General features: G+C 41.2%; 1 long non-coding RNA gene across 1 annotated transcript; it reads right to left on the reverse strand.

Annotated features, from left to right (window-relative positions):
- Positions 1-326: 326 nt before the first annotated feature.
- On the reverse strand, positions 327-1,281 carry LOC135418464 (uncharacterized). Its single transcript, XR_010432460.1, has 2 exons — positions 1,175-1,281; positions 327-1,066 (listed from the first exon to the last, which is right to left on the reverse strand). It is a non-coding gene; the product is annotated as an uncharacterized LOC135418464 (long non-coding RNA).
- Between the last annotated feature and the right edge of the window lie 10,364 nt (positions 1,282-11,645).

Here is an 11,645-nt window from a genome sequence, read left to right on the forward strand (position 1 = left end):
TTATAACCCTTCATGTCTCCCCTAAAGGGAGCAAGAGCTGTTTGGCATCTCCCCAACACAAGACATTTTTAAAGGTATATTTAAGATGTGTGTGTATGTCCCAGCGTTAAGGGTGAGGGTTTGTGAAAATCCACAGCCTAAACTGGTCTGACCCTCATCGACTCCCAGCCTCGTTCCTCGGGCTGTGAGTAAATTTAGAGAGCTCCGATTGCCAATCTGGAGTAATTTACACTGAATAATTAATCTGATGTGCACCCCAGTAGCAGCAAACAGAATCAGGTTGATATTTTCACTGAATCCAAGAGCAGGATCACATCCACAACAGCTACTTTCTTCTGATTTATTCTGTAATTCATATTTTCAACAGTATGCAATCCATTAGCAGGACAGAAAAACATGCACTAACTACTTGAGTGGACTCAGGATTCTTGGGTTGCTCACTGACAGATGGCTTGTTTTGTGATTTTTCTTTCTTATTTTCCCCCCACATTTTGCTTTCAGTTGTGTTGGAAATGGTTTACTACTTCCATAGGATTTTTAAGATAAGTAGAAGGATTATTGGTCACGCTCCTTGAAATTCATCATGAAGCTGGGCTGGCTTTGGCTGTAGCTTGTTATTTGTTGCATCTCTCTAAAGTGGAATATGTTCAGGACACGCTCCCTTCAAAGGTTTGCAGAGAGCAAAACAGTCTCAGCAGAATCTGCCTTTGCATCAGCTCCTGGAGGGTCCTTAAATAACTTCTCTCCAACGTGGCAATATTTCAATATCTGCTAAGAGATCCTTGTTAACAGGAGGGACCCCGGATCTCATAACTGGGTTTTTATTACAAATCCCAGGGATGTTTGCTCTATAGATACAAAAGAAAACTTCTGCTCTCTTGACTTTTTTTAAGGTAAATGTTTCAGAGGTTGTGTTTTTTAAACTATGTATATTTGGTAAACGCAATTCCCTGCCTTCTCCTGGTGGAACTTTATTTTCTTCCTTTATAGTAATATATAGATCTGAAATTCCAAGGGTTTCTGGTGCTTTTCAGCTGTCACCTCGAGTCAAAATCACAGAGTTCAGCTATAAAAAAAATTGTATATAATAAATTTAACTTGACCTAACTGAAAGTTTTTAAAGTGAACAGGTATTTTTGACATTAAAAAAAAAATATTAATATGACTGTATTACCTATATATCTCCTCACTTCTTTTTATGCCACAAAAACCCCACACTCTTGTCCAAAATGTGGCCTGAAGTTCAGTCAGTGACAGACGGCGCTTCGGAGAACACACTTTGCTAAAATGCAAAAGACACTTTGCAACGTTTCAAGTCATAAACTGAAACCACATAATGTGATATCCAATCTCAACTATCCATAGGTATTGTTGGAGTGTGGAGGGACCCCCTGTTTTACCAGCATCCCACACAGTCCTGCCTGAGCCCAGCACAACCCTTCAGCCCATGGTGCTGATCGGCCCCTATTTAGCGCTTACGGGGCAATTTTACCCACCCAACTAAACTTTCATACTCTAGTTCAAATTTAATCAATTTTTTGTTTTGCAGCCTTTTGTAGATTGAGTCTTTTGTTAAGAAAGGACGTCTTGTTTCCCAAACACGCCAGAAGGAATCGCTGGCATCAGAGTGCCACCAAAAGGCAGGAGAAGAAATCGGCAGCCAGGCACTGACCTTTGCAGAGACAGCTAAGGTTATGCACATAACATTTGCTTGTTTACTTTGCAAAATAAGCAATGAGTTGGAAATTCCGAGCTTAGAAAACGTCTCGCTACACCTGGAAAGCAACACTGACAACAACAGCAAAACCCCACGGTTGTTCTTGGGTTTGCTGTTGTTGTGGGTGGAAGCCGTTGCGGGCTCTGCTCTGTATCTATCATGATGCAACTTTAATAACGTTAGCCAAGACCGCTCAGAAAATCACAGTTGTAGCTGGAGGCAAAAGGGAAAAAAAAAAAAAAGAAAGAAAAAAAAAGAGGGAAAAAAAAGAAGAAAAGAAAGAAAGAGGGGGAGAAAAAAAAAAAAGCTAAAATGAGGTGCTTCTCCCAAGCCTCACCTAGTGAGCTGAGTATTGGCTTATGCGTGAGAATAAGCAAACGAATCGATCGCTGCAGTAGGTTGATGGCTACTGGTCGTTTTGATGGATATGACGGTAAAAAAAAAGTCCAGATTGGTTCACAGTGGACCTCAAACCATGTCAGCTAAAACCAAAGAGACAAAAAAGTGACAGCTGCGGAGAGTACACTGCAGGCAGTCAATGGTTCCTGTGATTTATTGTTCCATCTGCCTTGCCGCTGTGAGGACAAGTTCCCCCTGATTTGGTTAAAATGAAAAGGACCTCAGAGAGCACAACGTGTTTTTTGAAAATGTGCAGAAACTATTTTTTTATTTCGTGATTTATGTGCCTTTCCCCCTCCATAATGTTTGCACCAATTGTTACCCAATAATGCTTACTGAAAAATGTGAAGCTTCCCAACCACTAAGAAATCCTCCAGACTGCCCCCACCCCTCCACCCCAGCACAAAAAGAGAGGGGAAAAAATGAAACAAGGAAAGAAAAAACCTGGGAAAAAAAAAAAAAAGGCAACAAAAAACCTGCATAAATAACCCATGCTGTCAAAGCCAAGCCAGAAAACTAGTTTGTCTATTTTTTAACCTTCCTGCTTTCCAATTAACAGCCGTGTTTTGGAGCCTGCAGGGCTGTGAGGCGGTTAAAAGCTGGGCTCGGCAAAGGGTGCTGTGTAACCATTTAATATATTAGAGAGTTCTAACCCCGATTATAAATTTGCCCGAACCACCCAAGTGCTACAGCCACCAGTTCCCTATTAGAGGAGGGTATTGCTGGAGTGGAGGGGACAGAGGGGACAGAGCCTTCGCTGGCTTCACACAACAACTTTTCTTGCCGTTTCTGACTTGAAAAGGAACATTTCCTTCATGCAGTTGATGTAGCTTATTACCCCATTAAAGAGAAGCACCACACGACACTTCTGTCAGGGTAACACCGAGGCCTAATCAACACTTGGAGGTGTAACACAACACAAATAATCTCGCTCCTCAGGGAAGCCGGAGTAGCAGCCTGAGAAACGCTCCGGCTTTTTCCCAGGAGAATTCAAGTATGCCATAGCAGAAATATGGTTAATGTTTTAATACATTTATGGAGCATAAATCATAAATGAAGCATTAAGCATCCGGTGCTCCCTCAAAAGTTTTAACAAATACAGGCAAATTGAATGAATCTGGCCAAGCGAGGTATTGATGATTTTCCATGTGTGTCACACAGTGGGGAAAAATGGACGCGGGGCCTCCGAGCCCCGCTGCCTCCTCACACTCCTCGCATACATTATCGTCCCCACTTAACCAGGAACCCACAAGAAGCCAAGGGAAGGCTCTTCCTCTCCCCCCGCCCAAGAAATGTTTCATGCAGATCAGCAAATTTTCAGCAAATTTCCCATGAAAAGGCGGGCCGGGGCCTGCGGTGCTTGGCCAGGAGCGGGGTCCCCGGCGGCCTGACCCCGGCGGCGGTCGCTTCCTGGCTCCAGGTTTCCTTCGGCCTCGCAGGTCCAGCCCGGTGTCAAAAGCTGGCCTTGTCTCCTGTCTCAGGATGTTGGTTTTACCTCTCAAGTGTTTCCTGAATTTGCAAAAATTCTTGGGGTTTTGTTTTTTGTTGGGGTTTTGGTTCTTTTTTTTTTTTTTTTTTTTTTTTTTTTGCTGGCGGCTGCCTTGCATGTTCAAAAGCACATTTACCTTTGCCAGGGAGGGAGAATAAAGTATTAAAACAGGAAAAAAAGAAGAAAAAAACAAAAAAGAAAATTAAAAGAAAAGCAAGAGAAAACAAGAAGGAAAGAAAGAGAAAGAGAAAGAAAAAAATTTCTTAGTCGCTACTGTTGAGCAGGGGGTTTTCTCCTGGGACCAGTTCTACTTTTGGAACATGTTATTGTCAGGCAGAGGTCAACATCTTTTACCTCTTTTTTCCATTATTCAAAATAAGTATTGATGTTATGTTTTAGCTATTTAAAAGCCAGCTGCCTTGCTCATTTCAGATATTTTTCCTGGTATTATTGTATGTGGTAATAGCTGGCCTGTGTATCGTCTTTCACAAAATCTAGCCTTTCAGGGTCTCAGTCTTCAAATGATATCAATCAAAATTTATGCAATTCAAAATCCATATGTATAGAGTCCCAGTTCACCTCATTTAATGATAATAGTAAACCACATGTTGTGTACATGTCTGAAACACTTTTCTAGTTCTTGACTGTATTAACCCTAGGGGCACTATGTTTTTGTACAGCTTGCCCAACTGAGCAGCATAATATATTGATTAATACTTGGCAACAACTGCATTCTTGAATAATAAAACCATGAACAAGGTAAACGTGTACTAATAAAACAAGAAGAGTGTCAATATTATTTGGGGATGTATGTTAATAAAAGACGCTAAAGAACAGGCGAGCCCCCAAACCCACAATTAACAAAGCTCAGTGCCTAAAGCTGCTTCCAGATCCAGCCCCGCATGATGTTGTTACCCCAGAGCCTCCTCACCTACCTGGGCATCCGTGAGGCGGCCACAACAAATGCTCCATATTTATGGGGACTGCATGCAGCACACAGGAAAAAGTTCAGTGTTTCTGCAAAAGGCAAATTAAAATTAACAATATTTCATCATTACCCCGATTCTTCCCGGGCAGAGCTCAGTGCAGGTACCACCGGCAAAGCCTGGGAACAGGCACTGATTTTACAATAGAATTTGTTTCTTCCAGGCTGCATTATTTACTTAAGCTTTAATATACAGTTCAAAATAAGATTTGCTTTCATGGAAAAACACTAAAACATTTGGCAAAGGAAGAGCCGAATGTTTCCCTTAATTTGTTTTGGCAACTCTGAAAAATAGATCCCATTACGCTCACGTTTGCATTCCAGAAACATAACAACGAATGATCATTTTACGAAAATCAAGATATAATTAAAAATAGGGTGATATAATAAGCAGTGTGCTAAGGCAGAAGGGTGAGGGGAGACATGCTGGAAAGCAATGCTTTCCACACTGGGAATGACTGAGGAGGGAAAAAAGCAAAGGACACCAGCTGAAAAGCTATTGCCAGAGCTTATTTATTTATTTTGGGGCTGAAGGAGGGGGGGAAACAGCGGAGGAGGGAAGGGCTTGTAAGTGAAAATTGTTTAGCAAACAGTTAAAATAGTTTCATGCCTTTTTCTTTTTTTAAGGAAAACAATATCTAAACACAGGTTCATATTCATATTTCAGTCATTTGACTTTGGTAGGAAAACAAATAGTGAGGAATTAAACACAATTATGGTTTGATTAACTGGAGCTTGTTCCTAAAACCGCAAGGTAGAGCAGCAAGATTGCATCTGTGTCTTCCCTCAATGCCATCCACATGAGTCACAGCGAGGCAGGAAAGCTGTTGACAAATTAATACTTTAAGAAAATAAACTATGGTCATGTTGAACATAGAGCAACTTTATCCTGATTAATTTGTGTTGGAGTGGCTCCAGCCCCCTTTACAAAGCCGCGCAGTTTGTACAAATGTAATTTCCTAATATTTACACGAGGAAAGCCTCAGCCGTTAAGCTTTGCCTCCAGTGTGAGTTTTGTGGTTAGTAAAAAGACAATAAAAATACAGAGAGGTAATTGTAAGCACATTTGGAGAAAGAAAAAAAAAGAGAGAGAGAGAGAGGGGGAAAAAAAAAAAAAAAGAATCCCTGCTTCTCTCCACTCCTCCTCGCAGAGCCCTATAAAAGTGGCGGTGCTGCGGGGCCGCGGTGCCAGGCGGCCCCGGCACAGGGCTCGGGAATGCAACACCTAAGGCTCAACCACGGCTGGAACGGCACCGATCCTCCACCATCCCGACATTCCCGGGGCTGGCTCTCTCTTCCAAACCATCTCTCCATCCCCATTAGCTCGTCCCACGCTCTCCATCAGTTTATGTCTTTATTTAAATAGAACATACGGCATTCGCACAATTGTCTAATTTAATAAATAAAGGGAGGGGAAATGCAGCTATAAGTGTTGCTTTGTTTGAGGAATATTAAAAATAACCTTTGGTTTTAATGAGATTTTTTCCCCCCCCTCCCATCAGTTTACACAATTTTCCAGATGCAAAATGAGCTTTTGGCTGTAAAATATTTTATCACATTGTCTTACACAATAAAGATTAGATGTTTTTGCTCTCTCTCAACTCCACCGCAATTATTTTTTAGTGTTTGCAAATCATAATATCATTTAAAAACCATATTTTATACCTCATCTAAAATACTTTTATAGCAGTGTGATGAAAAAAAAAACCCAACACAACATCTATTTAACTACTCTTTTTAAGTGACTGTAATATGCTTTGGTATAATTTCCCAGAAAAAGGCACAGCTAAAAAAGCTTAGCTGTTCTTGAAAACAAATCTCCCAAGAAGCATCTTTGCAAAAAATCCCCAGAATTGAATTCCCCTGGCTGAAGAGCCCAGAGAGCCTGAATATAAAAATAGTAGCCCTGTCATTTCACATTCATTAAGTGTGAAACTCAGAAATTAATAATGTAAAAATATGCTTTTTAATTAGTCTTACATTCTGCCCAATGTACTTAAATGGGATCAGCAGCTCCCTAATGATTTTTTTCTTAATAAAGTATTAGCCTGTGATGCACTGGGGTTGACAGGTATGATAAACTGGAAAGTACTTTTGGAGGCGTATGAATGATACCAAAATAGTACTCTCCCATTTAAATGTAATTAACATCAGGGAGCAATATTACAGGAGGAGAAGCCTGCAAGATTTTTATTTCGGGGTATTTTTTTTTCATTTCTTGTTTTATGAGTAGTTTGATGATTGCAGCAGTGATTTTATAATTTAATTACCTTTGTTGAAAGCTAAGCTTTTGCTAATAGCAGGTCAACAGGATCATAAAGCAGCCTTCAAAAATATTAAAAAAGGAGGTAAATCCCCTTAGCAAACCTACACAATAAGAACCGGGTGCGCATGTGTGGATGCAAAGCATTTTATGGATGTATGGATATACAGACTCCTGTTCCATTATTATTTGTTTACTATGCTATTTCAAATCAGTATTTTCTCTCTAAAGGGCTCTGTTATATATTAATCATAATAAAAAAAGGGGAAAAAGAGACAAAAAAAAGGAGAGAGAAATAAAAAACAGAGAGAGAAATAAAAAAAAGAGAGAGAAATAAAAAAAAAAGGAGAGAAATAAAAAAAGAGAGGGGAAAAAAGAGAGAAAAAAATAATAATAAAAAAAGTTTTGGAGAAACACATCTGGCATAGCACGGATTTTTGCAGAACCAATGTGGATGAGGAGTGAAGCTGGTCACTCCAGACCAGCGACCACCACCCTGTCATCCCACCCCATACTGTGCCTTTGGGCCCTCTCCTTCCACCACTCCTTCCCCAAACACTTTGCACTTTTTACATTTCCAGAGCTGATTTTAAGCCAGGAGATAAAAGATCTCTGTCGACCTGCGCTGCTTGTGCAAGAGTATTCCCAAACTTATTTATATGCCAAATGTCACTTGTGTTTACTTAAGAATTTCGTCTCATATCTCAGAGTCACAGCGCTCCCCGAAGATGCACTTGCCATCGGGTAAACAAGCAGGGAGGAGGGCAGCATTCCTGGATCCCTCCTCCTGAAACCAGAGGCTCCTCCATGAGCATCACCTTCCTGAGCACAGCCTGGCATTTCTGTGTTTCCAGGCTGATGGATGGAGAGATTGAGGTGCTGGGTGGCATAAATAGCTCAGGACACAGATTCATGGTGACACTGGGGAAGTGGCTCCCCATGCCTCCTGCCCGATGTCCAACCTCTCTTCTCCACTATGGTTTGAAGTTGGAATAAAGGAAAACTTGGAGCTGACCAACCTACCCAGGCAAAACAATGACTAGATAGGTCAGATCATAAGTAATGAAGGGGACTTTCCGTTTTGATACTGTTTTTCCTTTAGTTTCTCTGAAAATAGTTAATCCAACAAACAAACAAACAAACAAACAAACAACTGTTCTTTTTGTCCTTTTTTAAATATTTTTTTTCTCAGTGTTCCATTACAAACACATCCTTCAGGACTGATCTTGCCTCTGAATCCCAACCAAACTGGAATGCCTTAAGCCAAGTGAAGCACTCATTCCCTGCCCAAGGTGGCCAAGGCATGGGGTCAAAACATCAAGGTACAGGCATTCAGGAGAGCTTCAGATTGGCCATCACAAAGAATTTCTTCACTGAAAGGGTTGTCAGGTACTGGACAGGGTTGCCCAGGGAGGTCATGGAGTTGCCATACCTGGAGGTGTTCAAGAAATAAGTGGACATGACACTCAGTGCTCTGGTTTAGTTGTCAAGGTGGTGTTCAGTCAAAGTTTGAACTCAATGATCTTGGAGGCCTTTTCCCACCTTAATGATTCTGTGACTCCCCAGTAACATGGTGCCACACTCTTATCCCAGAGATGTGGGGTGAGGGGATCAGGGCCCAAATGGTGTCCAGCTGGGGGCAGTGCCACATGGGAATGCAGCTGCATCACTGCAGGACATCCATTTCTCCTGCTTTGGTAACTTCCAATGTCCTTTACAAATGCGATCATGAAATGTCATTTCTTTTCTATTTGTCTTGGCGATACAGAACTGCCCAACTATTGGCCATACGTGAGCTCTTTTATAATACTTTTCCAATCACAAACACCATTCCATTGTTCCCTGGGGATCTCTGTGATGGATCTAGCTATCTATCTATTTACGTGTTCATGAATCAAATCATTGGAGTGGAGAAAGTTTGGGTAATCTATGGCTTTCATAAGATTTCACCCAACTTACCCTTCACTTCACGGAGGATTTCCAGGAGTGTGACGTTATTTGCTCCCCTTTCAGGCACCTTCTCTCTTCCCTGTGCTGTCAAAAATGCTCAACTCCCCCCCCCCAAATCAAAGCTTAAAATGCATGTCCAGCTCCCAGCCTGCAAAGGGAGTTTTCCAGGAGCGGGGATGTTTTAATGGGCAGCTGAATCAGAAACTAATCATCCGAACTGCCCTCATGTAAACATACACTGGAAATTTTATTACTGAGATATTTGGGGTTTTCCTGATAGAGAATAAAAGACAAATAATCGAACTTATTGGAAAATATTTACATAGGGCCACACAGTGCAAACCTTGGGAAGGCTGAACAGTATTTACTCAGAGGAATAGCCCTGGTGCAGGCAGAGGAGCGGATACTGCTCGGCTGTCCGGGGAATTGCAGGGAGTTTGTCTGAGTCAGACATGCCGGCGATGGCCCCACACTGGGGCATCATAATGCTTTAATTAATTAATGTCTGTAAACTGTTTGGTGATCTTGGGATGAAAGGAGTTCTGGAAATGCCAGGTATTATTGAAAATTAATTACTCCAGCCTTTCCCCCAAATCTTGCTAAACATATTTCATTTTTTAATCTATCCTGCTGCTTTCATAAAGCTCACTGCAGAATTATTTTCTGCTAAATATTAAAGGCAAAAAAAAAAAAGTAGAGGGAACCATTTAAGAGGCAGATTGAGCTGCAGCAGAAGAGACTGTACAAGAACCACATTTTTGGGGACACAAAGGTCCCCACACAGGGGGCTGGCACAGGCAGAGGACACTGTGGTGGAGATGTGTCTCCATTGTCCCTCTCAATGACCAAGCCAAGACCTGGTATTCACATGGTGCTGGAGAACCACAATACCACGGTGAGACAAAGCTGTGGGAGATGTAGGACCAGTTTGAGGGATCCAAGGACAATCAGAACTGTTCCAGCCACCACCACGTGTCGGCAAATCAATCACTCTAAATGCTATTCATCATTCAATCACAGGGAGACAGAACATGTGTATTATTTATACAAGTCTGAAATCATTTTGTGTTACTTACTGAAGAGTCACCTTCCACATCATCACAGAGCAAAAGTCCTAGAAGAGACTTTGCACCAGCCCCACCAGGCACACTCTGGGTAGCTGAGAAGACATTGTCAAAGCAGTAAACTACAACAGATAAAATAGACATTATTATAGGGAGTCTTTCCAAGGTTGCAGCTTTATACACACATAATTTAATTTATGTAGCACACAAATTAATGATTTTGTTGTTTTTTATTTATAAGAGCCAACCTTACAGTCTCTCTTGGGTGTGACAAAACTGTAGTAGTGCTGGAGCACATTTCAGTTCTTCTTGGGCCAAGTCAACCCTTTACTTCTGTGGGGAGATGCAAATCAAATCTAACACATCTCTAAGAGATTCAGGGGGGAAATGGAAGGAAAATGTCCCAGTAAACTTTCATACCTCTAAAATGACCCTATTCTGTACCCTGCAGAGGTGTGGATGTTACAATTACCTGCCTTCTCCTGGATTCTCCCACTTCATTTCTCTTTGAGCTTGCTGAGATAAGGGAACAGCTGTGGTTAGCAGGGCTTCCATGGTTACTCCAGCAAGAGCAGCCACCAGTGCCAATCGCTTCTCCTCCTCCTTCTCCTCCTCCACAATATGTCCTCAGTCATGGTTGAATAGAAGTGGGAACTTCTATTCCACTCCTGCAACTTCTTCCCACAAATTCTGAAAGAGACCAAGTCCTTCCTTACAATCCCCAGTCAAATCCACAGGTCAAGTCTCACCTATTACAAATTTTCAACAGAAAAACACACATTTCACGAAGTCTTCCTCTGGATACTTCTGAAACTGAACAGCAGATGGGGCTACAGAAATCATCACATTTAAAAAAAAAATATGAAAAACAGCCTTTTACATTCTGAAAAGCAATTTATTCTACACCATTTCAAAAAATAAATAGGATTCTCCTTTTCTGTTTTAAGACATCAATGAATCTGTCGCATAATGGGCTTTTGTAAACCGATTATCCTTGATAATCTCATTAGCTGAAATTATTTTACTTTTCTAACATGGTAGATTTTTAAATACCTTTTATTTCAGATCCCTCTGGGCACGTTGCAGTGAAATTTACTATTAAGCAAAATAATTATCTATCTCAAACCTTAATGCTAAAAAGTAGAAAAATAAAATAATTACAATCTAAGGGCACATATTAGAATGGAGAAGTATAAGAAAGCCCACAAGTGAGAAGAAAAGGGGAAATTTCTGCAAGCAGGCAAATATATTCTCATTATTAATAAATAAATCATGCTTGTTTTCCTGTGAATATTAAGAAGTAAATAATGGTTGATGCAAATGACAGGGTTTGGATCGAGTGGGGTTTGCAACCTCCCAGCAGCAACGTGATGGCTTCGTGCTTGGGAAGGACGATGCTCCTTCAGCTCCCACCATCCAGGAGCTGCATCCCCCACTTCCAGCACAGACCTGAGCAATCAAGAAATGTGAGTTGTTTCAAAATCAGCTTAAATCTGCGTTTTTACACGTGGAAGTTTGCAGCTGTAATGGGATTACGGTGTCGGCAGAAGGAGGGAAGTTTGCAGCTGCACCGGTTCGGGGGGTAGGAAGCAGCTGTTAAAATAGAAGACTAATGGTGATTAATTCTTATTATGTGTTTGAAGATCTCACAATGAGTTCAGGACCCAAACCCTCCCGCAGGGAATAAACTGAAGGAGGAGGATTTTAAAAGAGGCAAAATAGAGGGGGAATTTTAATGTACATTTGGCCTAAACGGCCTGGTCTTAAACTGCTTTATT

The sequence above is a fragment of the Pseudopipra pipra genome, chromosome 8, assembly GCF_036250125.1.
Source record: "Pseudopipra pipra isolate bDixPip1 chromosome 8, bDixPip1.hap1, whole genome shotgun sequence".
Lineage (NCBI taxonomy): Eukaryota > Metazoa > Chordata > Aves > Passeriformes > Pipridae > Pseudopipra > Pseudopipra pipra.